The sequence below is a fragment of the Crinia signifera genome, chromosome 2 (assembly GCF_055691185.1).
Source record: "Crinia signifera chromosome 2, ASM5569118v1, whole genome shotgun sequence".
In the NCBI taxonomy this organism is placed as follows: Eukaryota; Metazoa; Chordata; class Amphibia; order Anura; family Myobatrachidae; genus Crinia; species Crinia signifera.
In genome coordinates, this window is record NC_139218.1 from 178,914,731 (window position 1) to 178,941,784 (window position 27,054).

Sequence of the window (27,054 nt, forward strand, 5' to 3'; positions counted from 1 at the left end):
TATGGCTTACCAGCCTGATGTTTTCTAGAGGACCTTATTTCACCTCTGGACCATTGTTGAATGCTTCAGACCTCGATCTCAGGTCCTATTGCGGCCCCAAGTCACCTGCTGCCTCCTGGTGCTGCCAACTGCTGGGCTGCTTTTACTTGCTAGTCCTCACTCCCCCACAGTGTACAGGGATCAGGACGCTCTGTCTCCTGCCCGCTCGCCGCACGTGTCCCCGGGTCAGCCCGCTGTGTCTCCCAGCTGGGGAATTTACTCCTGGCCGTCCGCCTGCAGTGCACCCCGCTCTGCCTGCAATCATTCACCCGCCGCACACGATGCAGCGAGATGCGAGAGGCAGCGAGAGGCTCTGGCGTCTCTTCCTCCTCACTGTGCCTGCGCCTCCTCGCCTGCTCACGTGACGTTCCACCGTCCCTTCCAGGCGCTTTGCAGGGCTGCACAGTCAGCGCGTCTCCGTACCGCTGCCGCCAGGGGATTCCCAGAAGAGTTCACCGCTCGGGTCCCGCGCAGCCACCACCAGAATGATCCCAGATCAAGGGCACATCACCACGTCTTCTCCCCAGGTAGATGCACTGTATGGCGGTGAGGGGAGGGCAGCAGGGACCGCTGAAATGGCTGGAGAGCCGGACCTCACTCCTACACCTTACTCACAGGCTGCCGTGGCCACACCCCCCCCCCACACTTTACTGCACAGTTTTGACGCTAAAAATGATTAGAATAATAAAAATAAGATTTTTTTTTATATAAATTATTTGTATTTTTGACATAATTTATCAATTCAAAACTCTGGCATATATGCTAGTATGACAGAAAAGGCTGTGCCTCACCTGCCTCACCCCACTGCTTCACACTGAACGCTAGATGACCCTGCATTTCTATGAGAATATCATTGAAAATGGCGGCTCACAAAGATGAGGTAATTAGGGAGAGGGGTAAAGGGAGAGAGGGTGGGCCTTTGCAGACATTGCAGGCTTTCAGGGGGGAAATAGCATTGCTGGGGTCTGTTGAGCTTGCACAGTGTCTTCCTGTATGCTGTGTGATTGCCAATGCAGACATTCTTGGCTTTAAGGGGGTTAAAACACACTTCTGGGGTCTGTGTTGCCACAGAACATACACAGTGTCTCCCTGCATGCTGTATGCTGCCTCTGGGTGTGTCTGTGAGCGTCCAGCACAACAGGAAGTTGCCCTGCTAGCAAATCAGCATTAGCAGAGGCAACACGGGAAGCAGGGACATGTCCCTGCACCTTTCACACCAGCCAGTAGTCCGGGAAGAACCCGGGAGCTACCTAGCAGGGTTGAATTGTCGGCAAATTAACCCGGGAACTTGTCCCTGGAACCTTTCACACCAGCGCTAGTCCCGGGTTGTTCCCGGACCCAACCCGGGAATTTAGGCTGGTGTGAAAGGGATATTAGAGAAATAAATGCATGGCTAAGGGAATGGTGCAGGCAGGAAAGGTTCGGGTTCCTAGAGCAATGGTTGGACTTCTCAGGAAGGGTCAATCTTTACAGCAGAGATGGTTTTGACTTAAATGGGAGGGGGAAGCTTACTAGAATTAGTGAGATAGCAGTAACACAAGAAGGACAAAGAAAAATTGCTGATGAAAAAGGAGGATATTAAATTGAAATGCCTACTGGCCAATGCAAGAAGCCTTGCAGGCAAGATGGGTGAACTAGAAGCTCAAGGGACAATTATGATATAATTGGTATAACTGAGAAGGTACAATATACAATATAAGTCCATAAGTATCGAGATTGTTGGTTTACAGAATCAAGAATATTATATTTAATCAGTGCTAGTCTCTTTTTCTTGTGTATAACTGAGAAGGTGCAACGAGACACATGACTGGGCTATAAACATGGAGGGATATACACTTTCAGAAAAGATATGAAAAATAGAAGAGATGGGGGGGATAATGTCTCTATGTAACATCAAACCTAAAACCATGTTTTAAGGATATGGCCATGTGAACAATGGTGGAATGTACAGAGGCAGTATGGGCCTGGATAGTTGGCAAAAGAACAAGCAAATTATTAATAGGGGTATGCTACAAACCACTGGACATCAAAGAAAGTGAAATAAAAAGATCAGCAGAGCAAGGCCAGGTACTCATTTTGGGAGATTTTAACTATCCATACATAGTGGGTGATTCTAATTTAATCGGTCTCCCACATGTTCGCATGGGAGACCGATTTTTAGCGACTGTGCATGTGCATAGTCATTTATGCACATGTGCAGCCGCTGTGTGCGAGCGGCCACGGTGAATAGACTATTTGCCAGGTGTTCACACACAAAAGTGCGGGTGGCGTTTGGCAGTGGGCCAGGGGAATCCTATGGTAATAGGCAGGTGCGGTGGGCAGATCTGCGAGCGCTTGCAAAATCATTCAATGAATTTGTCCCCACATGTAAGGCTGCAAATGGATGTTTATGCAAAACAGCCATGCGGGGTAAGCAGCGTGCAGGGGGGGGGGGGGGGGGAGGCGAATGGTAACTGGTAGCCTTGCGAGTCAACCAGAATAACCTCCATAGACTGGACTAATGAGCCAAGCACTCCAACAACAACAACAAGTAGGGTATTCCTAAATGTATTGAAGGACAAATTTATTACACAGGTTGATGCATCTACTCGAAAAGGGGCCATGCTGGACTTAGTTTTAAGAAATAATGTGGACTTGATATCAAATACTCATGTAATAGAACACCTGGGAAACAGAGACCACAACATGGTTTCACTTGAAATTAGCTTTTGCAAACAACAGTTTAAGGGACAGTCTAAAATACTTAATTTCAGGAAAGCCAACTTTGATTTGCATAGATAATCTATAGAAATATAGATCTATAGAAATAAGGTGGGAGGTTCTATTTGAGGGAAAAAATTTTTACAGGAAATGTGGGATACTTTAAATAAACTATTAGACTAATTTACTAATCAATTTATCCCAAAGGAGAAAAGGGTAGCACCCACAAGAAAAATCGGCATGGCTAAACAAAATAGTAAGAGAAGTAATAGGGAAAAAGAAAAGACATTCACCCAAGGGTTCTGATCGAACTAAGGGAGGAGATAACAAATCCTCTAGACTACATTTTTGATAAATCGTATTCCACTAGTACAGTTCCTACAGACTGGAGAATTGCGGAACACCAATGTTGAGAGGTATGATATAAGTATCAGTCTATTTTTACCAAGAAGTAGATCTTACTGAGCAACAATGCTCAGCAGCAGCTGTACATTGGAATTTTTTTCCCGGGAGGCTGTGCACAATGATGGAGGACACGCTGTATATAATAAAAGGTTTTATATAGACATAAATAATAAAAATAACAATACAGGTGGGTAATCAACAGAAATTGGAATATACTTGACACACAAACATGTATATATTACACTAATATGAAGTAATAAAAAGCTTTGTTAGTTTAAAAGCAGACTTGATAAGATTCCTTCAGAGTGGCTGCTGGCGTCCCAGCTGATATCGTAAAGGTATAGATCTATATCAATTATTCACTCAGAAACGGCCGCTGATTGAGACCAATAGTTAGTATACTAGTGCAGCAGGATAGTTAGTAAGCCAAAAAACCTGGTTTAGCAAGTGGGCTAACAAGCAATGTATCCATGCAGGTGTTGGCGAATATAGATTATGCTGTTGGTGCCTGCGGGTTAGTATAAGCAGGGGAAGCAAAGTTAGGGGTATGCTTACACAGCGGGAGTCCCGGCGTATCACTCGTGATTATCACATTATGTCTAATTTATCACATTATGTCGATTTTTTTCTACAGAAATTTGTCACAGCACTCCCCTCACACATTAAGGACACTACACGTATTCTGAATAAAACTATGGATTTATCTTGGTCGGAGGGCTGGGCATTCCTCCCTTTGGATGTCCAAGCCCTCTATACCAATATCCCCCACTCCAAAGGGTTGGAGGCCGTCAGTTTTTTTCTGGATTTAGACACAAGTCTATCTATTGATAACAAAGAATTTATTCTCAATTCAATTCTCTTCATTCTCAAACATAATTATTTTACATTTGAAAATCAGTTTTATTTACAACTACTCGGGACGGCCATGGGGACCAGATTTGCACCTAGCTTTGCAAACCTCTATATGGGCCGCCTAGAGGAACAACTTATTTGGGGCGGTCCATATAGAGAGAATCTGGTCCTCTATGGCCGTTACATAGACGACCTCTTCATCATTTGGAGTGGGGGACACAACAAAGCCTTAGAATTTGTTAATTTTCTCAACACTAACACTTTTAATTTGAAATTTACACACACGTTTAATTTTTCACTGGTCAATTTTCTGGATATCACATTCTCCGTCTTGGACAACAAACTGATTTCTTCTAATTATATGAAACCAGTAGGAACAGGGAACTACTAACACTTTAAGAGTAGTCATCATAAACCATGGATCCGAAATATTCCCAAAAATCTAATTTTAAGATTAAGACGTAATTGTACATCAGACGAAGACTTCAGGGTCCAGTCTGATGTCATGCTTGATCATTTCAGAAAAAGAGGCTACCCAGAAGACCTTCTTAGGAAAGCAGTTGATGACACACGACTGATCCATAGATCAAGTCTTTTAGCCATCTAGGAAAAAAACCCTCCCCATTTTTCAACTCATCAAGAACAAAATACTAAAGAATCCCCACTTTTCATTTCAAAATATAACCTCAAATCTAACTCAATTAAAAAAGCAATCCAAGAAAATTTCAAAATTTTAGAGATCTCATAGCTCCCAGTATGCTACGCCGGGAACCTACAACCTCTAGTAACTCTTGGCTTCCATCGAAACCTATGGGCAATTACAAGTGTGGCAAATCAATTTGTCTCACTTGTAACTATACGAAAAATAAAAACCTGTCTATAACTTCTACACATAATTCAAGTGTGCACCCTATCAAGCAATTCATGAATTGTGATACTGTTTATTGTATCTATATGTTACAATGTCCCTGCAATTTCCAATATATTGGTCGAACCACACGAAGCCTTAAAAGCCGCTTCAGAGAACACAGGAATAATATACTGAAAAAATTCCTTTTTCATAGTGTATCTCGTCATTTCTCTGAAGCCCACGAAGGAAACCCCAAAGATATTATATTTTCAGGAATTGAACACATTCCAACCACCAACAGAGGTGGTGACAGGTTCAAGAGACTGTGTCTAGCGGAATCCTCTTGGATCTTTAAATTGGATACACTTAGTCCCTCAGGTCTTAATGAAGCTCTAGACTTTTCTTGCTTAGATTAATAGATGAAATCACGAGTTGACTATAGACGAAGCATAAGTTGGGGTCCACCACTATGCAGCCATCTATATGTCCTCCTGCACTATCTTCACTATCAATCCTCCCAATATCCACCAATATCCATTTTCGACATATTAGGTTTCTCACGCAGACCAGGAAGACAGCTAACTACCCTTCAAGGGTTTGCAGTTTCCTCTCCCCCTGCTCTGTGTGACCAGCTCCATGCTCAAACATTCTTAACATGTATTGAATATATTTATTTACATTCTCAGTTATTGGTCCCTTAGTTTAACTAAGGATTCCTTTTGAGTTACCCTATGCCTATAGTTGTTCTCGAGGATAATTTGATATGAAATCATCCATTTCGTTCCTCCTGTTGATCCACCCCCCCCCCCTCAAACCCCCCTCCCCCCCTCTCCCTGACTCTTTTCTTCAGAGCTCTTTTATTTGTTGCTCCCTATCCCTTATATTCTTTAATTATTCTTTAAATATTCATATACAGTGTAATGTACCTCATCTATAAATCCAGATTGGACTCCCATTGTGGAGCTGCACCGTATTTATAATGTTCAAATGAATTTTTATTTTTAGGGACATCTGTCCTATAGTAATATTTGTTTTTATTTTTTGATTTTCTGCTCTTTTCTATTTTCTTTTGCCATTTTATATATGTATACAAAAAATAAAAATAAAAAAATGCTATTATTATTTTCCAATTACACATATTTTAGTGATTACTTCAGACATTAAGATTTTCTATCAGCATCAAAATATATATACTTCATAAAGAATATTTGTCTATTGATAATTAATTTATATTTAGATTTGCGATACATCTTTTGAGGCTATTATATCCACCTTATAGTATAATATTCTCTCTATATCTCTCAGAATGGAGGACGCGCTGAATCACTTTCATTGTATGTTATTCACTTGTATTTCTGAATAAGGATCTACCAAATGGTGTTGCCAATTAATCAATTATTCCATCAAGTTTGGCCCATAAATACCCAGCACTAGGAATGGCTCATTACTGCTTAAAAAAGGCTCCAGTTTGCAAGAGACGAAACACGTTGCCCCACTTCCGCCAGTGCTACCAGCAGACGAGATTCTCACTTCCGCCCTCACTCAGAGACTGGCCGCATCAAGCCGCATCTACATCCGGCCAGCAGCTCCGTCTCCACAGGCGCCGTGGAGCTGAGCGCTGCATCTCTACTCAGAAGCCGCACACAGCAGAGCCAATTCTCAGCCGCACGGACTTTCCAACCATCACGGAGGTACCATCCCCACGCTTATTCCTTCAGTAGACGCTACAAACATCTCTCCACATAAGCGACATTCTGGGACTCCGTTTGAGTAAGCATATCACTAACCGTGCTTTTTCCTGCTGATACTAACTCGCAGGCACCAGTGCCAAACACCTGCATGAATTGTTGCTTGTTAGCCCACTTGCTAAAACCAGGTTGTTCGGTTTACTAACTTTTCTATTGCTGCCACAGAATACTAATCCAATATGTGTGCTAAGCGGCCACCTCTGAATTAACATCATTGCATTATCTACTTCTAGCTGGGACGCCAGCAATTAAGGGATCTCCACAAGTCTGCTTTTTATCCACTGTGATATATATTTTTAACACTGATATCAGTATAATATTAATGTTTTGTGTATTTTTACCATCCAATCTCTGTTTATCACCTACCTACCTGTTATTATTATTTTTGTCTTCATATATATAAATTATTTTTGCTACTTACAGCGTGTCCTCCATCATTGTGCACAACGTGATTAAAACCCATCTATTAGATATCATTACAAATTTATTCCAGTCAGTGACAGCACAGTGTATACCCCCCAATTTTTTTCACTTCTGTATAAGAGAGAAATCTCTTTGAGTCTGGCAGACTCACTACACGTGCAGCAGTCATAGAGGTTCTTTTCAAAACTATTCATATATATTTTTATATATTTTGCGCCGGGGTCCCTGAGGGACCGGCTAACCCCCAGTCTCCCAGGAAAATTCTCCTCTTTTTCCATAGTGGTAATACTCACTAGCTGGAAAGATGTTGAAGCGGCACCTAGTGGGTGGTTGGAGGTCCGTGTGCCGGGGTAATATCCCTGCTGCAAGCGGCTTCACATGTGGTATGGCATCGCTCAGATCCACGGCGCTGGTGGAAGCGGAGCTGATGACCAGATGTAGATGCGGCTGGTCTCTGGGTGTAAGGGTGTAAGTCAGGATCAAGTCTGCTGGTAGCACTGGCGGAATTTGGGCAACGCGTTTCGTCTCTGTAAGCTGTAATGAGCCATTCCTAGTGCTTCGTATTTATAGGCCAGAGTCAATTCAATAATTGGTCAATTGGCAACATCATTTAGTAATCATATATTTAGAGTGTTAAAAACTAGTTTAAATCCATTTAGATTACAGCGCGTCCTCTCAAAACAATTGCATAGTAGAGACTTGTTAAATATATACATAATAATCTAAGTCAATTGTATCAAAACTGATTAGTTAGTTCTAGTGAGTGGGGAATTGATAGATAAGTACGCAATCAATAGATATACATACTACAAAAGAGAGCAGGAGATGAAAGCAGGGGATCATAATCTTAAACAAGATAACAGTATATACTATAGTAGACAAGTTGACATTTCTACGAAACCAAAGTCCTTTCATATATAGAGTAATTATAAATGTCAAATTAGGTTAAATCCAGAATTAGACACCGATATATAAAAGGACTAATAACTAAGCAAATCTCTGCTTTGTCTCCCAACGGGAGTACAAAGAATAGCCTGTAAGAAGATTGAACAACTCCATATTTTACTACCAGCAGCTGTAACATGTAACACTGCCCATGTAGGTGTTGCTCTCCCAATCTCCCTAAAATACTTGTCAAAAGTAGGCAAGCATGTTGCAATTTAGATTTGAGTCTGCATTCTCACACCTAATCTATTTATCTGCACATTTTACATCTGCCCAACCTGCAGTGTAATGTGGGGCCTTATTCTAGTTCACTCTTTCTGACAAAATCCTTCTTAGATGGACAAAACCATGTGCACTGCAGGTGGGGCAGATGTTACTTGTGCAGAGAGAATTAGATTTGGGTGGGGTTTTACTTCAAAGTGAGATCTATATTGCAGTGTAAAAGTAAAGCAGCCAGTATTTACCCTGAACAGAAACAAAATAAATCACCCAAATCGGATTATCTCTGCACATTTTACATCTGCCCCCCTGCAGTGCACATGGTTTTGTCCATCTAAGAAGGATTTTGTCAGAAAGAGTGAACTAGAATAAGGCCCAAGGTTTGCAGAGAAGTATAATTACTTGCTCTTTTTTTTGCTTTAGTCCTACCTCAGAATCAGGCCTAAAGATTGATTTGTGAAATTGGAATGCATGTCTGGAGTTAACAGAATATGAGACATACTTTAGGACCTTATTCTGGTCCGTTCGCATCCCCCGTGGGTTCGCACGGGGACTGATGATATGCGCATGTGCATACGACAGGTGCGTGTGGGCACGGCGAACAGTTTGTTCGCCCGGTGCACACACCCAAGACTGGGGGCGGGGGGCAGCGGTCAGATAATCACGCCCATGAGAATGTCCAGCATTTCATAGGCGTTCTCATGAAACTGCTGAGTATTTTCATGGTAATCGGCCCGTGATGTAGGTGCTGAGGGCGGCCAGCTAACATCACCGGATGTCAGCTGCCTGCCCAGTTCCTCTCGAAGTGACCTGAGTCACTTTAGATATGCGTGCACTCACCACATCATTCGATGGTTGCTGACCAATGAATGATGTGGGCGTTTCCACATAGCCTGTGAATGGATGCTTATATTAAACGTCTATTTACAGCCCGTGTGAACGAAACCCGCGTGGGAGGGGTGGGCGTATCCGGACTGGAATTTGGCGGGTGGTGTCTGGGGGACTTGCAAGGCTGCAAATTCGCAGCCTTGCTAGTCAACCAGAATAAGGGCCTTACAAACATCTGCACTGGAAATTAACCATAAAGTAAACTTTTAACTTTTCCTCCTACTGCAGCATCGGTGCGTCCTTGTAACATTATAATCCCCTCGCTGTACTTTCACATGAAATCACTTCCTGGAAACTGTAATCTAATACCCCTTCTCCTTTTCATCCTTCCTCCTTTATGTGCTACCCTTTTGTCCTATTGTTATTGGTTTTGTTTAGAGTTTGGAATTACTGATCACAATGCAAGGTCACCAATGCTGGACTACACCCATAATTGTTATATGGAGTCTTTAGTCAGTCAGGCGAATATAATAGGGTGTAATAATCAGAGAGTGAGAGATTTTCACACCCCGGAGAAGTCGCAGTAATGTATGGGCCCTCTATGTTTACTTAAACATAGCCTGATTCTGATATAAAGTAGTTGGTATTGTACAGCCACAGAGAAGCAGTTCTGCAATACGGTACAACAAATATTGTAAACTAGGTGATTCACCGTGCCCTACAGGCGCTCTTCACACCGTCGTAGGGGGCTGCGCCCCCTTAATTTGTGAAAGTTATGGTTAGAATTGTATGAAAGATGCCCTGTGTTGCAACTTGAGTTATAAGTGAAATGTGGTAAATAGAGAGCATATGATTTGGAAGGGGGTGTGTATTGTTTTGTCTAATTAAAAAGCAGTTACAGAATTAGATGTACATTGATAGTGTGGACGGTACAGTGACATTTGTGGGTGTGAGGGGGGGTGCGTGTTGTTTAGGTGTGTGTGTGTGCAATAGTATAGTAGGGTGTTTTTGAGTCAGCGGCTCCCCACTGGCGGAGGTCACGACACAAAAACAGGAGGCTGGGTAGTGATAATGGTGTGTGGGCATAAGGGGGACTAAAGAGGAGGGTGGGGGACACTGTGCAGCTTCTGCAAGTGGGTGAGGGTCCAGCGTGGCAGCACAGGAGTACAGGACGGTGGCTCTGAGTCAGTGTCTCCTCCTACTGGGTGGAAGTTAGGGTGCATGAGAGCAGGAGGCTGGGCTATGAGACATGATAGGGGTATGTGGGCAACACAGCGTCAGCGACTCCCCAGTGGTGGAAGTTCCATTTCGGAGAGCAGGAAGCTGGGTAGTGATAGGGGTGTGTGGGCATACGGGGGACTAAAGAGGAGGGTGGGGGGACACCGTGCAGCTTCTGCCAGTGGGTGAGGGTCCAGCGTGGCAGCACAGGAGTACAGGACTGTGCCCCTGAGTCAGTGTCTCCTCCTACTGGGTGGGAGTTAGGGTGCATGAGAGCAGGAGGCTGGGTGGTAAAGCATGATAGGGGAATGTGAGCAACACAGGGTGGAAGTTACGGGGCAGGAGAACAGGAGGCAGGGCAGTGATAGAGGTGTGTGGGCATGAGGGGTAGTAAAGGTTTTTGGCTGTTGCAGAGTAGGGATGGGCATTGGTGCATACCTCATCCATTATATCTGACTGAATAGGCCGTGGGTCAATCAGAACCCGGTGGCGGGACTTCCGGGTTGGGGGTGGGGTGGGGGGAGACGGAGCTATGCTCCGTGTCCCGGCACCTTAAATTTTTTTAAAACTTGATTAGTTCTCCTTTGCCATTGATATAGAGAAACCATCTGGTCCTCCCACATCGATGGCAAAAGTATTCAACATCGGCCATAAACCATCGATGATTTGAAATCATTGATGATCGATGGGCATCCCTAGAACTGGAGTAGGGTGGGGGACAGTATGCGAATCGCGGGAGGGGGGTGTGGCGGTCATGAATCACAGGAGGGGGGGTCCTCGGGGGGTGCGAATTGCGGGAGGGGAGGCGCGAGGGGTGCCGTGAATTGCGGGATGGGGGGGTGGGCGTGAATTGCGGGAAGGGGTCTGCAAATCGTGGGAGGGGGCGCGGGAGGGGTGGTGTGGGTCGTGGGAGGTGCCGTGGGGGTCTGTGAATCACGGGAGGGGGTCCTTAAATCGCATGAGGGGGATGCGAATCGCCGGGACGGGGGGTCACGGGGGGGGGGGGGGGTGTAAATTGCAGGAGGGGGTTCTCAAATCAAGGGAGGGGGTTCTCAAATCGCAGGAGGGGGCACGGCGAACCGCGGGAGAAGGGGTGCCGTGAATCACGGGGGGCCCGCGAATCATGGGAGGCGGGGTCGCAAATCACAGGAGGGGGTCCACTGGGGGTGACGTGAATCACGAAGGGGGGGGGGTCCGCGAATCACAGGAGGGGGCGGGTTTGTGTTTCCTGCTGGGTGGGAACGTTATACACATAGAACACTGGTCTTTTCCCTGGGGGGGGGGCAGGGGCAAACGCAGGATTTTCATAAGGGGGTTTCCAAAGGGGTGGAGCAAAGCACGGATATGGACACTTAGGTGACCCAGTATATGCTGGGTTAAAGTATTATAGATAGACCAAATGTATAATAATAATAATATATATAATCACACATACAGGGACGTCAACAGCAGTATAGAGTATAGATCCCTGGGCATAGCCATGTATTGGGGCCCCTACCGATCCTCCAGCGGTAGGGGTGGGGGAAGCTTTGATGTCCCGCGGTTGGTAGGGGGTATTATATCAACCGCTCAGCATGTAGGGCCTGGATCAGTAATTTCCACTAATTAGCCCTTTATTGCACAGATGGTGGGAGATGGGGTGGGAGAAGGGGGCATTGGGCTGAATGAAGGGGCCCTGATACATAATTTCCAGGGTGGTAGAGGATGTTTAATATGCAGAGGAGGGGTGTATAGTGTAGTGGGCTTATTATTCATAATTTTCTGGTGGGAGGACAGCTTGCTTGACTGCAGATATCTTCAGTTCCCGGTAATAGATTTCTAAGATTTTAATGGAATTAAAAACTAGAGAATCCCACCTACCAAATGGTATGGGACTAGGGGATCAGCGTTCAGGAGGCAGAGCAATCTGCCAACAAGTATATAAAACTACATACCAGGTGTGTGGAGCTGGAGCAGTAACCAGCTGCTGGAAGGCTGATATCTCTGGTTCTGGGAACAGCAAGCTACTAGTGTCCATCAAAGGGGGAGAGTTCCAGCTTTTGGAATATACCATCAGAAAACCTCTAATTCAGACAGAACCTGAAATATCTGACTGGGAAGAGCAATTAACAGGCTTGGATGGGGACCACTGATTTGAAGTCAAATATCTCTGGTTCCTAAGGGCCGATTTTTAAAATTCTAGTACCCATGGAAAGTGGGGACCCTCAGCTTTCAGCCTTAGACTCCTAGGGGGGTTTCTGGGTACTCAGAAACCCCCCCTGTGTGCGCTACTGGTACTTTGTGTATCCCGCTGGGTGGGAACGTTATATACACAGGGGATGAGTGACAGATCTGGCTAAATATATAAGAGATATGCATCTGTAGGAAAAACACCTCATGCCAGCATCTGCTATCTAAGTGCTGTGTCCAAAGATGCAGTATCAGAACTCCATTGCGACCATCTACCCTTGGTTCATCATGCCTACAAAATACCCATGTTTTATACAGTGGTACACGTCCAATGCTGGATCTCCCACTAGTCACATGTACCATGGGGGTGGCACGGCAACTTCTTCCCTGCATGATACAGGGAGCAGCACAGCTGGAACGGGGCAATACATGGGATCTATAAGCAGTTTGGGGTTCCAATTCTCACCAAAGAAGGGGGTGCCTCATTATAATCTAAACTATGGGGAGGGACATTATGCTCTATAATATATGGAAGGGGAGGGACATTATGGGGGTGATTCAGTTTAATTCGCAAAGCAATGCTGCTGAGTTTGGCTGCAGTGAGGGATGCAGGCCAAACTCAGAGTTTTTTTAAGGGGGAAATCGCTTACAAGGCAAAACCATGCCTTGTAAGTGATTGCCCCTTTGAATAAAAATGTCCGAGTTTGGCCGGTATCCCTCACTGCTGCAGAACTCGGGTGGCATTACATTCCGCCCCTGTATTGGTCTTCTGATTTCTTAATTCCCCCTTATTTGATACCAAGATTATTTATTTATTTACAGTTTCTTATATAGCGCAGCATATTCCGTTGCGCTTTACAATTGGATGTTACGTTTATACTCAGGGTGAATGCTACAGGAAGAGTATATAAAGGTAAAACTTACACAACACAATGTAACTCCAAGTTAATCACACTTCTGTGACATCACACTGTCAGCTTAGGAAGCAACATTGATTGACAATTAATTTCACATGCTGTTGTGCAAATGGAATAGACCACAGGTGGAAATTATAGGCAATTAGCAAGACACCCCCAATAAAGATGTTCTGCAGGTGGTGACCACAGACCACTTCTCAGCTCTTATGCTTTCTGGCTGATGTTTTGGTCACTTTTGAAAGCTGGCGGTGCTTTCTTTCTAGTGGTAGCTTGAGATGGAGTCTACAACCCACACAAGTGGCTCATGAAGTGCAGCTCATCCAGGATGGCACATCAATGTGAGCTGTGGCAAGAAAGTTTGCTGTGTCTGTCAGCGTAGTGTCCAAAACATTGAGACGCTACCAGGAGACAAGCCAGTACATCAGGAGACGTGGATGAGGCCATAGGAGGGCAACAACCCAGCAGCAGGACCGCTACCTCCATCTTTGTGCAAGAGGAGGAGCACTGCCAGAGCCCTGCAAAATGACCTCCAGCAGGCCACAAATGTGCATGTGTCTACTGAAATGGTCAGAAACTGACTCCATGAGGGTGGAATGAGGGCCCGACGTCCACAGGTGAGGGTTGTGCTTACAACCCAACACCGTGCAGGACGTTTGGCATTTGCCAGAGAACACCAAAATTGGCAAATTCACCACTGGCGCCCTGTGCTCTTCACAGATGAAAGCAGGTTCACACTGAGCAGATGTGACAGACATGACAGAGTCTGGAGACGCCAAGGAGAACGTTCTGCTGCCTGCAACATTCTCCAGCATGACTAGTTTGGCAGTGGGTCAGTAATGGTGTGGGATGGCATTTCTTTGGGGGGGTTGCACAGCCTTCCATGTGCTCGTCAGAGGTAGCCTGACTGCCATTAGGTACCGAGATGAGATCCTCAGAACCGTTGTGAGACCATATGCTGGTGCGGTTGGCACTGGTTTTCTCCTAATGCAAGACAATGCTAGACCTCATGTGGCTGGAGTGTGTCAGCAGTTCCTGCAAAACGAAGGCATCGATGCTATGGACTGGCCTGCCCATTCCCCAGACCTGAATCCAATTGAGCACAACTGGGACATCATGTGCAACGCCACGTTGCACCTGGAATTAGTGGATGCTTTAGTCCAGTTCTGGTAGGAGATCCCTCAGGAGACCATCCGCCACCTCATAAGGAGCATGCCCAGGTGTTGTAGGGAGGTCATACAGGCATGTGGAGGCCACACACACTACTGCGCCTCATTTTGACTTGTTTTAAGGACATAACATCAAAGTTGGATCAGCCTGTAGTATGTTTTTCCACTTTAATTTTGAGTGTGACTGCAAATCCAGACCTCCATGGGTTAATACATTTTGATTTCCATTGATAATTTTTGTGTGGTTTTGTTGTCCGCACATTCAACTATGTATTTAATACGAATATTTAATTCATTCAGATCTAGGATTTGTTATGTTAGTGTTCATTTATTTTTTTGAGCAGTGTATGTAGGGTGGCCGATCCTGGGATTTGGCTTTAAAATTGCTGGGATTTCAATCCTGGGATTAGAATGTGCATGTGCAGTCTAATGCCGGGCAGCATCTGAGCACCCACTCAGATGCTGCCCGGTTATTCCTGATCCCGGCGTGTGGCCCTGCGCAGCGTGACTTGGTCATAGGTCACGGTGCGCAGGCCACATCGCTGCACCAGCGCCGCCCGTCTGACTGCTCCGGTGGCACACCTGCCTCCACCTGGCTGCACAGGGGCCTGCCCCGCTCCCAGATTCCCCGCCGCTCACACACAAGTTAATGTGGTGGTCAGAGGGGTTTTATTTTAGGGATGCCAATCCCAGAATCTCCAGAAACCCAGGATTGAGCATTTTTTAATCCCGATTCATGGATTGAAAAAAATGCCCCCGGATTGGCATCCCTACATGTATGGTATCACATTTTTTGGTACTTATGTAATATCTGGGCTCCCGTTTTTCTTATGAGACCGCATCCGCTCGCCACGCTTTGGGCACGGTGGCTCGCTGCGCTCGCCACACTATATAAAATCAACTCCATGCGTAGTTGGATAGTAGGGGTATGAAAAGAAATGGGGTGCATTTAACATGGAAGCCCAGATAATACATAAGTACCAATTTTTTTGTATTACTAATATTGTATACTTCACATTCTAAATTTATATTTTCTTTTTTGGGTGTTTTTTTTCCAATAAAAGGGCCTTTTTGTGCTGCGCCATGTTGGTATACAGACCGTCAGAATCCCGACCATTGGCGAGTTATACAGAGACCATCACAAAGACACTAACTAGCCTGTTGGAGAATGGACTTGGGTGTAGAAGAAAACACAGTGGGAACTGAGTCATAAGGGTTTATTTACTAAGATGGTAGTTCTATGGGCAACCAATCAGAATCTACTTCTTATTTATTTAGCACCTTCTAGAGGATAATAAATATAATCTGAGGGTTGCCCATAGCAACATTCCACCCGAACTAAAAATCCCATCTTAGTAAATAAACCCCATAGTGTGCTTCTGTGAGTGACAGCAGCCTATGCCCGGTATTTTGAACCGCGGGATGGTGGTGAGTTCAGAGGCTGTAGCCGCTGACAAGCTGCAGCAAAAGTTTTTCTGTCTATAGTAGCTCCCGGCTGTCCGTGTCTGCTGCTTGGATGGATTTGGGAGATGGCTATTCTGGTTTTGCTATTGGCTCTCTTCCATCTGTGTACCCCATCAGTCTGCCCTGCCTCTTTATACTGTACTATGAATTGCCATCGGTGTGGTTGCCATTGATGCTGATATTGTAAGTAACCATCGATGGGTGCCAACAATGAAACAGATGACTATTGATTTTGTCACCAACTGATGGCTATCCCTGTTCCTAGACGGAGTAGCCCATGGGCCAATCAGAACCTATGTGCATAGCTTCCTGGGTGTCTGGGTTTGGAGCTATGCTAAGTCCCCGGCACCGTGTTAAAAAATAAATAAATTGTTATGCTGTGCCATTGATGAAGAGAAACCATTTGGTTCTCCCCTATGGATGGCAAAGCATTTGACAGCAGGCATAAACCATCGATGATTATGGGCATCCCTAGACTGTTTTCTCATGTACTTTTACTTCCTGTACTTATAACATAATTTCCCACTGCTTACAGCACCTAATCTATGCGTTCAGAAGCACGCAGAGTATTAGATGCAGGACGCACAGCGCAGGACTATAGAGGTGGGGCCTCCGGCAAGTGCACATTACCTTGTGTGACTGTGCAGTGGTGAGAGGGCGTCGGCAGCCACTGTTTGGCATATTCTAGTAAGTGTCCAACCCCCATCCCCTGCCCGGGCTTCACTCCATCCTCGGTCTGCAATCTCTCCTCCTGCGGCCTGTAGTGATCACAGTGACAGCAGTATGTCGGGAGGGAGGAGGGGGGATGGCAGCAGCATGCAGAGCAGACTCTGCGGAGGAGGGTGATGGCAGGAGCGGGGAGCTCAAGCATCTGTCTCTTCTCCTTGTGGTGCCTGCTTGGCCTCTCCATCCTCTGGCTTACAGAGGGTGCCATACAGGGAAGGAGGGTCAGGCAGGGGAATATACTGTGAAGGAGCAGGCTGGGGGAAATACATTGAATGGGGGCAGAGTGGGGGACATATAGAGAAGGGAGGAGCAGGCTGGAGGGACTACACTGAATGGGGGCAGAGTGGGGGACATGCAGAGAAGGGGAATTAGAATCACCCCTATGACTTCACAGCTCTACTTTCCTAATGTGTCGGCCCCCACACATTTTCACCTCACCCAATCTGGCCCTCTTTGCAAAAAGTTTAGACACCCCTACCCTAAGTGTTCTGTACTGTAATGCTGGGAACACACTGGGCGATATATGCATATTGTCCAATTTGTGTGCGTTCAATATCGTTAGCAATGCACGTGGCTGTGAGGCGTTATCCCTCCTCTTGTCTGTACATATAGCTGACAATATTGTCAGCATCTAGAGTGGGGGCGATTGATGTCACTGAACGATACTGCGAAGGACATTGGTCAGTGTGTATGCCCTATATCGTTCTCTTGTGGCACCACCATTATTATTGTTTTTTATATGGCGCCACAAGGGTTCCACAGTGCCTAACTATACATAAAATATTGTTAACTATATCAGCGGCTGTGGGAATCGCTCAAGTGTGTAGCCAGTATTAAGCATGGTCTTCTTGTTTTGATCATACTGTTTATGTACATTTTTTCTACCACATAAATTAAGGCTAATAATACTAATAAATATGTAAATATTACAAATATGACTATAGACACCTAAATATATATGTTATTAAAATACCAGCGTTCCCTAAACAACAAACCCAAAAATATTTCTGCTGTCTCCTAAGGAAATGCTTTATGTATTTGTTGATGTGGATCTTCCTCCTCCTCATTTTCTTTGCCAAGGAGCAGCAGCAGCAGCGAGCTCCCCTCCAGTACCCCCACCTGCCTCTAGGATACCTCCTGCCTGCCTCCCAGCTCCCTCGGTGGAGAAAGCCCCGGCGTCTGCTACATGCAGGACTCCACTGACTCATTTGTTACGCTGGAAGTCTGGGGGAAGATCGTGGCTACTCAGGACGGCCAGGAGGACCCGGATTCGAAACGCACGTACCCAGGCTGCCCTCCCCTGCAGCAGCTGCTGTTGTCGGCTGTCCCTGCTGCCAAGATCCGGTGGGTAAATCCGCTTGTCCGCTGTCCTGGGAGTCGCAGTTGTGGCTGTGCATAATAGTGAGGAGTCTCTAAGGGGATCACGACGCTGACCTCTATGGCTGCTGCTATAGATGTGGCCGGGGAAGGCTGATAGAGGCCTTTTCATTCAGTTTCCTTTGCTCTTTATTCCCGGCCTGCCTCAGGCTCCCCAGCCCTGCATGCTGTGCCCCTGCTGCTGTCTAGTAGAGAGCGCCAAGGCTGATGGCAGCAGCATCCTGTCTTGATTCTGAATTCAGTGCATGAGAAATATAATTTGCGTTCAGGTCACCTTTTGTGTATGTATCAGGAAATGTTACATTGGTTCTAGTAATAACAATGCGTTATACATACAAACCCACAATTAGAACATAGGAAAAGTAATCCCATTACAAATGTTTATCTGGCTTGGTGTTGGCAGCAGTGGCTTTTCTGAGCAAAAGGTGATGATGATATATAAAAGTTATAACACTGTGTCCACTTCATTTTTGTTAAAAAAATATTGTGATAGTTACATTTCTGCATTTGATGTTTTATAATCTACTGTTTGCAACTGTGGGGCAGATGTATTAAGCCTGAAAAAGTGGAAGGAGATAACGCAGTAGCCAATCACTGGGTATAGGTAAGAACAGGACCCGGGCAAGACACCGGACTGGACATCAAACTACATTCCGGAGCTTGTAGCGTCCGGTACGGGGGGTGTCCTGTCTGGGGGCTTCACATGACAGCTGTCACCAGGGAGATGAGGATGAGGAGGAGGAGAATAAAGCCTCCCTGTATGGTCCAGGCATGTAGCACAAACCGGAACGGTCTGGACCACACGGGGAGGCTGTAATCTTCTCTTCCCCATGTCCCAGGCATCCCCCGGAAAAGACACCCCCCGGTCCGAACACTTCAAGCTCCGAAATGCAGCTTTTGATGTCCGGCGGTCCGGGGTCTTGTTCGGTTTTTACGTAGTCCCCCAATCACCTCTTAACTGTTTTTTTTTCAAACACAGCTGATTGACTGGTGCGTTATCATTTTATCAAGCTTAAGGTGCCCATACATGTTACAATTATTGTATCCAATATTGGATACAATATCGCGTCTCATCGCATCTCGGTTTTTCCGATAAGATGAGATGAGATCTAGTACAAAAAGTATGTGCAGCACATGTACTAGATCTCATCTTATCGCAAAACCGAGATGCGATATTGTATCCAATATTGGATACAATAATTGTAACGTGTATGTGCACCTTTATTATATCTGCCCCTCTATTCCATGTTATTGGGGGTATCCAATTACCCTTGATTATTTATTGCGGGTAATTGCTTCGGCAGGGGATATCCTATTAGCCCTAATAAGCTAGCATGTGCTGTGGTTTATTGTCATTTTCGTTTTAATATTAGTGAAAAAATGTTAATTGTATACTCCTTACATGTATCTATGTATGTGATGCTGTCATGTACAATTATAGGCTTGGTATTAGAATAGTGGCGCTACAGTTCATTAAGATACCCACACCATGCTGCAATATTTCTGGTTTCTACTAAAGAAAAACAAGAATACACGTTCTCTGGCATCTATGAATTGGAGTTGCTGTCAGGGCTGTGTTTTGCATGTTGTAAGAGAAATATGTATTTTCATAGCCAAGTGCAGTGTGTTGTGGTGCTGTATAGTTGGGGTTTTGCAGTGACAGAAAGAAAAAAGTGAACTGAAAATCTGTAGTCACCAGACAAGAGCCATATCCGTGAGAAAGTGATTCTGATGCTCTGAAAAGCTGAAATAAAACTGTTTCTGCTTATTAATGATACATGCAGAGTGCCCTGATTTTTCTTCATTTGTAAAAAATTCACATTTTCTGGTTAAGGATATGGACAGGCTATACAACATTGTCAGTATTACCAATTGAAAGAGGCTGGGCAAAATATATATTTTGGTATTAATAAAGTTACATATTTTTGGATAAAAAAAGAGGAACACCTAGACCTGGTACTTTGGGGGTTATTTTGGTTCAATCTTTCTGACAAATTCCTTCTTAGATGGACAAAACCATGTGCACTGCAGGTGGGGCAAATGTTAATTGTGCAGAGGGAGTTAGATTATGGTAGGGTTTTACTTCCAAGTGAGATCTATATTGCAGGGTAAAAATAAAGCAGTCAGTATTTTTCCTGCACAGAAACAAAATAACTCATCCAAATCTAATTCTCTCTGCATATTTTACATCTGCCCCCCTGCAGTGCACATGGCTTTGTCCATCTAAGAAGGAATTTGTCAGAAAGAGTGAACCAAAATAACCCCCTTTAAGACAAAGGAGCTGCTGGTTTATCCCCTAGAGACCATCAACCTCTAATAGTACTAAAGTGTACAAATGGAGGGATGGGGAGTAACCAGCGCTGAATGTCAACTTGCTTAGGTGCAATACTTCTGTTGATGGGAGAGCTTGTCAAAGACAATCTAGCTCTTCTCCTGGAGATGAGATAGATTGGCTTTCTACAGTCAATTTGACATTCAGCGCTGGTTAGTCCCCATCCCCCCCTATTTGCATAGTTGTACAACTTGGCTTGAGCCACAGTTAAATGGCTGCTGTGTTTGTCCAGCTCAGAATGGCGGTAGCCTCGGAACCTGAAGCGATGCTGCCCAATATTGATATTCGGCCAGCATCCTATCCCCCATAGAAACCTATGGAGGATGTGGCTGCTGGTGGGGCAAGAAGGATCGCAGCAGCTATCGGAGATTCCCACAGCTATGCCAACCAGGGTCGAAGCCCAGGAAATTTCGACCCAGGTAGACCCTTCATACAGAGACAATATCCAAGATTTTTTTGCTCAGTGTAAAAGGGGTATTCATGAAGAGTGTATTATGACAAAATAGTGTTCTAATCATGGTTATTTTCCAATTGGAAAAGGAAGCAGCGTCCCAGGACTTGCTGGCAGGGACATGGGATCCAAAAGGAACCTGTCTCTTTGATGTGCTGAGTGCAGTGCTGGGGTTCTGCGCATGCATGGTCAGCCCCAGCCATCATGCACAGTGATCATTTTCAGTGGAGAGTTCCCATGGAATTGTGCCAGAACTACATCCCCAATCTATAGCCCATAAGCTACAATGGGCTACCGCTGCCTGGAGATGGCGCTAGCTGAGTAGACCAATATCTGAAATGCTTCACATTCTGGATATTGCATTTTAAGGTGGATGGAGGGATCACAGCAGGTATCAGAGATATTACTGAAAACTGACACTATAAAACTGGAGGCAAGACATATATCCCTTACCTAAATGGACATATGAATTTTATGAGATCTGCCTGATGGACAATTAGAAAAATAAGAATGTGATCTTTCTGTCCAATCAATAATTTTTCTGGTTGGCACGAAAATCTGGTGATGAGGAGAGGAAATGACAATCGACCATTTGATCCCAAATGCCGGAAACCAAACAAAAATAATCATTCAGAAAAATTGGTTCATAAACGGATATAACTAATGTGTTTGAATGATCATTTTCATCTGTTTTCCAGTACTTCATAGCAATAATCGATTGTCATATGCATCCATCGCCAGATATTTATGTGTATGGTACAATTATCGATCATGAAACCCCTATAATGTCCAGAGATCCACCACACTTGCCATTGTCACTCTAGTATTCTCTATCCTACTACCACCACAGTTGCACTCTTTATATTGAAGCCTGGTATTTGAATCATGTTGGTCATATTGACATCATGGCACTGGGATGTATAATCAAATCACATCCCAAAAAGCTTACCACCCCCTCCCTCCCTTTGCTAGGCATTTTTCAGTACTCTAGTTAGCAATAATACTAAAATAAGAAGAAGATGCACTGTTTCTGTATACACCTGGATACACACTATGTAATGTGTGTACCCAGTGAGATTGCAGGAGGTGAAGCCTGGTGGGGGAGCTAGCATTGGCAGGTGTATGCATTCCACAGCATATCCTCCGTTGTCCTACATGTTGAGGTGACAGAGGATGTTTCTGATGACGCTTGGATGTGCAAATTGCCAGCGACATAATGATGATGGTGGCGATACAAAAACAAAATCAAAATCCTCTCATCTGGAATCCTGTCATTTGGTACATTCTCCTTTGAGACCATATCCTGTTCCCTGATACCCAGCTCACCCACCTATTTAAAAAAAATAAAAAAATATAAAGTTTCACTAAATCATCGGAAGTGTTTTGTATTTCATTGATTTTTATTTTTCATTCTTATATATTTTTTTATGTATAATCACAATAACAAAACAGGTAACACTACATTTCTCTAATAAATAGACTTGGAAAACCAGAAACCCTTCATAAAATCCAGGGAGTCTTGTGGTCCTCCAGCTGTTGTGGAACTGCAATTCTCAGCATGGCCTGCTTTAGTCTGCATTCCCAAATAGCTGTATCATTTCTAGTTCTACAACGGCGAGAGCTCTGCGATAGACTGTTTGACCACCACTGCACTAAGCAATATTTCCATAGAAATTGCTCATTTTAACCCTTCTGAGCGATATATAGATTGTAATATCTTTGCACTCCCAATGTCCTCTTTACGTTCAGCGCAAACTTGACTATATATTGTCAACTACTTCATTTTCATTGGGGTACCCAGTGATGTCACTGAACTATATGTTTAATGATCATTCACTATCTATACACTATATCGCCAGGAGTTCAGTGGGAAATCATTGACTATATAGTTTGTGAACAAGCTTAACCCTTTGAGTGCCAACATCTCTGTGAGAGACGTGCAAAATATCCGTTAAAAAAAAGTCAGTGTCGCTCACATTTGTTATATAAATTCAAATAAAAAATGTCGTGTAAAAAAAAAAAGGGTACTTGTGTAATAGCACTGCGCCTTTTACGTAGTTAGCGTAGTGTCCCTGTCAGAATCAGCGTAGGGTTCGCGCGGCCACTGAATGTGTTCCTGAAACACCCCCACTATCCACCCCAGCTTGAAGCATGGCGAGCCCCACGAGGGGCTGCGTTGTGTCCCCCTGACCTTTTCATACCCCCACTATCCACATCGGTGTGGAGTTGACTTTATGAAGTGGGGCGAGCCCGAAGCGTGGCAAGCGCACGCGGATTAATTTACATGTACAGCAATGTACCAGAAATTGCAAAAATATTTCCACTGACTGTACCATACCATATTTCACCTTAAATGTAATATAAATGGTTAGGACATGCACACACTGCCCCTGTAAACTGCCTTACTTATACCCCTTTTACACCCCCGCAAAAACCCGGGTCAGCGGTGGAGTAAATGGGTCATGCTGTGTCCCTTTACACAGGACTTCTACCCAGGTCCTGACCTGGGTAGAACACGTCTAGGACTTGGGTAGAGGGCGGTGTAAACGGGTACGTCAGGTCATCTGACCCGGCTCCTGTTTACATCAGTGGGGGACGTACAACCTGCAGATCCGCAGGTTGGATGGGGGGGGGGGGGGGTGGCACAAACAGCCTCTGCTGCAGTCTGCTGTACTCTGCAGACAGCAGCGGCAGCAGAGGAGGTGAAAGGATGCCTGTGTGCGGCATCCATTCACCTCCCAGATGAGGGCTGGGGGGGTGCACGGGGGCTTGGGGGCAACCCAGCAGATTACCTTAGTGCTGGGCTTTCCCCCAGCGCAGTGGTCCGGGTCCTGCTGGCAGCAATCGGCGCTTGGAGATGATGTCATCTCCAAGTGGCGGCTCAGGAACCGCTTGCGGAAAGTTGGGGGTTGCGCCGGTGTAAAAGGTAACTAACGCCGGGTCGCACCCGGGTTGAAGCTGGATCCAAAAACCCAGCGTTTTGGTGTAAAAGGGGTATTAGTAATATGTACACATAATAAAAATAAATCATTCCTGGCTTTTTAATTTTTTTAAATTAACGAGTGCTTATAAATAATCAATGAAAACTCTCTCTGCACATGTTACATCTGCTCCACCTGCAGTGCACATGGTTTTGCCCATTTTGAGAACAAATGTGTACTGCGATCAGAATAAGGGCCAGAGTGCTGAGAGAAATACTACACAGAACAGCCTTCAAGGGTGGATCTGAGCTATCCTGCTTCTCTTGCTCCAAGGTAGTAATTTAGCTGTCTTTACCTCTACTGTAGGTAGAAGTTTGTGAACTAGTCAGATATGAAAGACCTTTCCATGCTTTCCAAACTTATTATGCACATTGTAGGTATTTCATTTCTAATAATATAATATATATTCTACTAAAATCTTACTTACAGTTTTGCTTTACTTTAAATTAAGGAAGCAGTTAGCTTATTTTATGTTTTTTTTTTATCTTACTGTGGGCGAGATTCGCCAAACTAAAAATGCCGTAAAAACCCGGTTTTCGGGGTTTTTACCACATTTTCATATGCAGCAAATCCCCTCCGCCGGGGCTTTGCTGCGGGGGGGTTACGCCAGTTCTATATGGCGTGACCCCAAGGAAGCCTATGAGCTTCCCTTTGTGTCCCCCGCCACCCCGCGCACCCCCGTCGATCCGCGCTGCCCTCCCCTCACCTGTGTCCAGGCAGCCTCCTGCTGTGCTGCCCGGACCAGTGACCTCCTCCTCCCTGCACAGCTTCCGGGTGCAGGGAGGAGGAAACAGAGCCCTTACAGCCAGGTAAGGGTGTAGGGAGGGAGGGGGGAACCCGCTGCACATCGCCGGCCATCGCCTCTGAGTTAATAATCACATATGCTACTACATATGCAATTATTAACAATGCAAATGCCGGTGATGTGCGGCGGGGGTTATTGGAGAATCCCGCCCTGTATCTGGGTGGGAAGAGCAAATGTGCTAAAAATAAATACTGTATATTCTCATCATTTATTTTTTATTTTTTTATATTACGGGGAGGGGTATCTCTGCTGCAGAGAGAGGTTAGGCTGCTAGCCTGCAGGACACATAGGGCCTGATTTGGTATACGGTCATTAGGTCCACCCATATTATCGACATGGCTAAGGTCGACAGGGTTGGAAGGTAGAAACAAGCATTAGGTCTACTATGGCAAGGTCGTATGAGTGTTTTTAATTTATTTTTTTAGGTCGACATGTAGGTGGCATGGAGGGAGAATAGAATAGTGTGTCGATCATAGTGAGGTACTGTGACCGAAGCATGGCGAGTGTAGTAGTACACTTTGACGGTGTCCATGTTGAAAAAAAAAAATATGTGAGAAACTGATTGACCATTTGACTGTCGACCTTGCCATTGTCGACATAATGCTTGTGTTGACCTTCCAACCCTGTTGACCTATTTTATGTATCGACATAAGCCATGTCGAACTTCAGTGGTCGACCCAATGCATGATTTTCAGTTGCTTTAGCGTTGGTTGCAGGTACAGTTGCAGTGTGTCCTTGTAAGTTTATGTGTTTCTTAATCTGTATTGAGAGATGCCTGCGCTGTCCCCATCCATCTGCTTGTGAAAGTAGTCCTCATGGTCCTCATGACCAGCTCTTGCTGAAAGATATCTATTTGAAATCATGCTGATGCTGCTTAAGGCCCCCATACATCTTGCGCCATGATGCCCCTATCTGCCGTTATTGCCGACCTGCTTATTATTTATGATAGACGGTCTATCAGGTGATTGACGATATCACATGCTGATTCCCCAGTCAACTAAAAAAAATTTGAAGTCGGGGATCTGGATTTCAAAACATGTTTAACAAATCCACCAAAATTTCCTTTAGGGGATTGACCCATTTCCCCAATACATCTCTGATGGGGCCTACACTCTTCTCTCTGTATAGCCTGCAATTCTGCCTAGAAACCCTCATAGCACTTATTCTATGTGTAATAGCCAAGTTACCATTCAGGTACAACAAGTGAATGTGATGCGTCACTAGTATTTGCTGCAGATCTATTCACAACGCATAATCAGGTGCAACTCTGAATCGGTATCCGGATAATAGACAGCCCAAAAAAAAAAATATATATATATATATATATATATATATATATATATATATTAGTTGACATGGTCAAATGATTAGCAGGACTGGTTGACACAAGTGTCTTAATTTTTTTTTCTCCACATTTTTCACACTTTACCATCCACTTGGACTACGATAAGGAACATCATGCGTAGTGGTACACCAATTGGGGTATTAAGTAATGAAATGAACTATTTGATACCCTTGTCAACTACATAATGCTTGTGTCGACCTTCCAACCCTAACACGAACACGTTAAGTGACCATGAAAAAGCATGCTTTTCATGTGCTTCACTATATGGCACGCAACGCACAATTCGAAGCACCAATACTTATAAATGTATTCTCCCTTGTAGTTTACAACTTATTTCCAACGTTCAATAAGGTTTTCAATACCTCGAAAAATTCATTCAACCAAGCTCTCCCACCATACGCACAACTTCTCTTTACGCGGATGAAGATCTTGTTTCATGCGCGGGGTCGTTTGTTTACCTTGGCTAAGCCATTCCTTACGCTGGTTCATATTGATTTACAGGCACCATTTTTTGTCGCCAGTAACGATTCGGTAAAGAAATCGTTCCTTGTGTCCGTGAATTGAACGGTGACGAGCAAGCAAACCAGTGGACAAACATTGTGTTTGTCCTTTGCTTAAACTGTTCAATACAGTAGACTGTTGGCTTCCCAGCCTCTAGTTTCTGTAGTAATAATATGTGTGTTGCCTTTCTTTCCTTCAAGGAATGTATGAAATACATTCGCATATTAATACAGAGGAGTCGGAGTCGAGGAGTCGGGGTCAGCCGTATGAGGAGTCAGGGTCGGAGTCGGACCATTTATCTACCGACTCCACAGCCTTGCATATAATGGGCTCCTGATTTACACGGTCATGGTTCCCAAACATTCTTGAACAGGATGCCCTAGAATATTGGCATTTGTTCAAGGCACCCCATGTCAAAATGTTTCTTATGGATAAATAAACAAAATAAAGTAAATTTTGCTTAACGGTCACCCTCAGGTTCAGATATGTGGTGGGGAACATAGCTGTGGTTCTAATTGTCCGTACATTTTATGATTGGCAGCCATCAGCACTGGTTTTGCCTTTCAATTTAAGCAGAAATAATTTGTTTTGGT

At 44.7% G+C, this 27,054-nt stretch overlaps 1 protein-coding gene across 3 annotated transcripts in view; it reads left to right on the forward strand.

Moving 5' to 3' along the window:
* The first annotated feature begins 407 nt into the window (after positions 1-407).
* Positions 408-27,054, forward strand: part of CUEDC1 (CUE domain containing 1) — a 154,700-nt gene continuing 128,053 nt past the window's right edge. Inside the window, exon 1 of one of the 3 annotated variants that reach the window (XM_083173250.1) lies at positions 408-566. The gene's annotated coding sequence lies outside the window, so the exon portion shown is untranslated. Of the gene's footprint in view, positions 567-17,761; positions 18,014-27,054 lie in introns of those variants that run through there. The other 2 variants (XM_083173251.1, XM_083173249.1) reach the window with 2 other exon arrangements.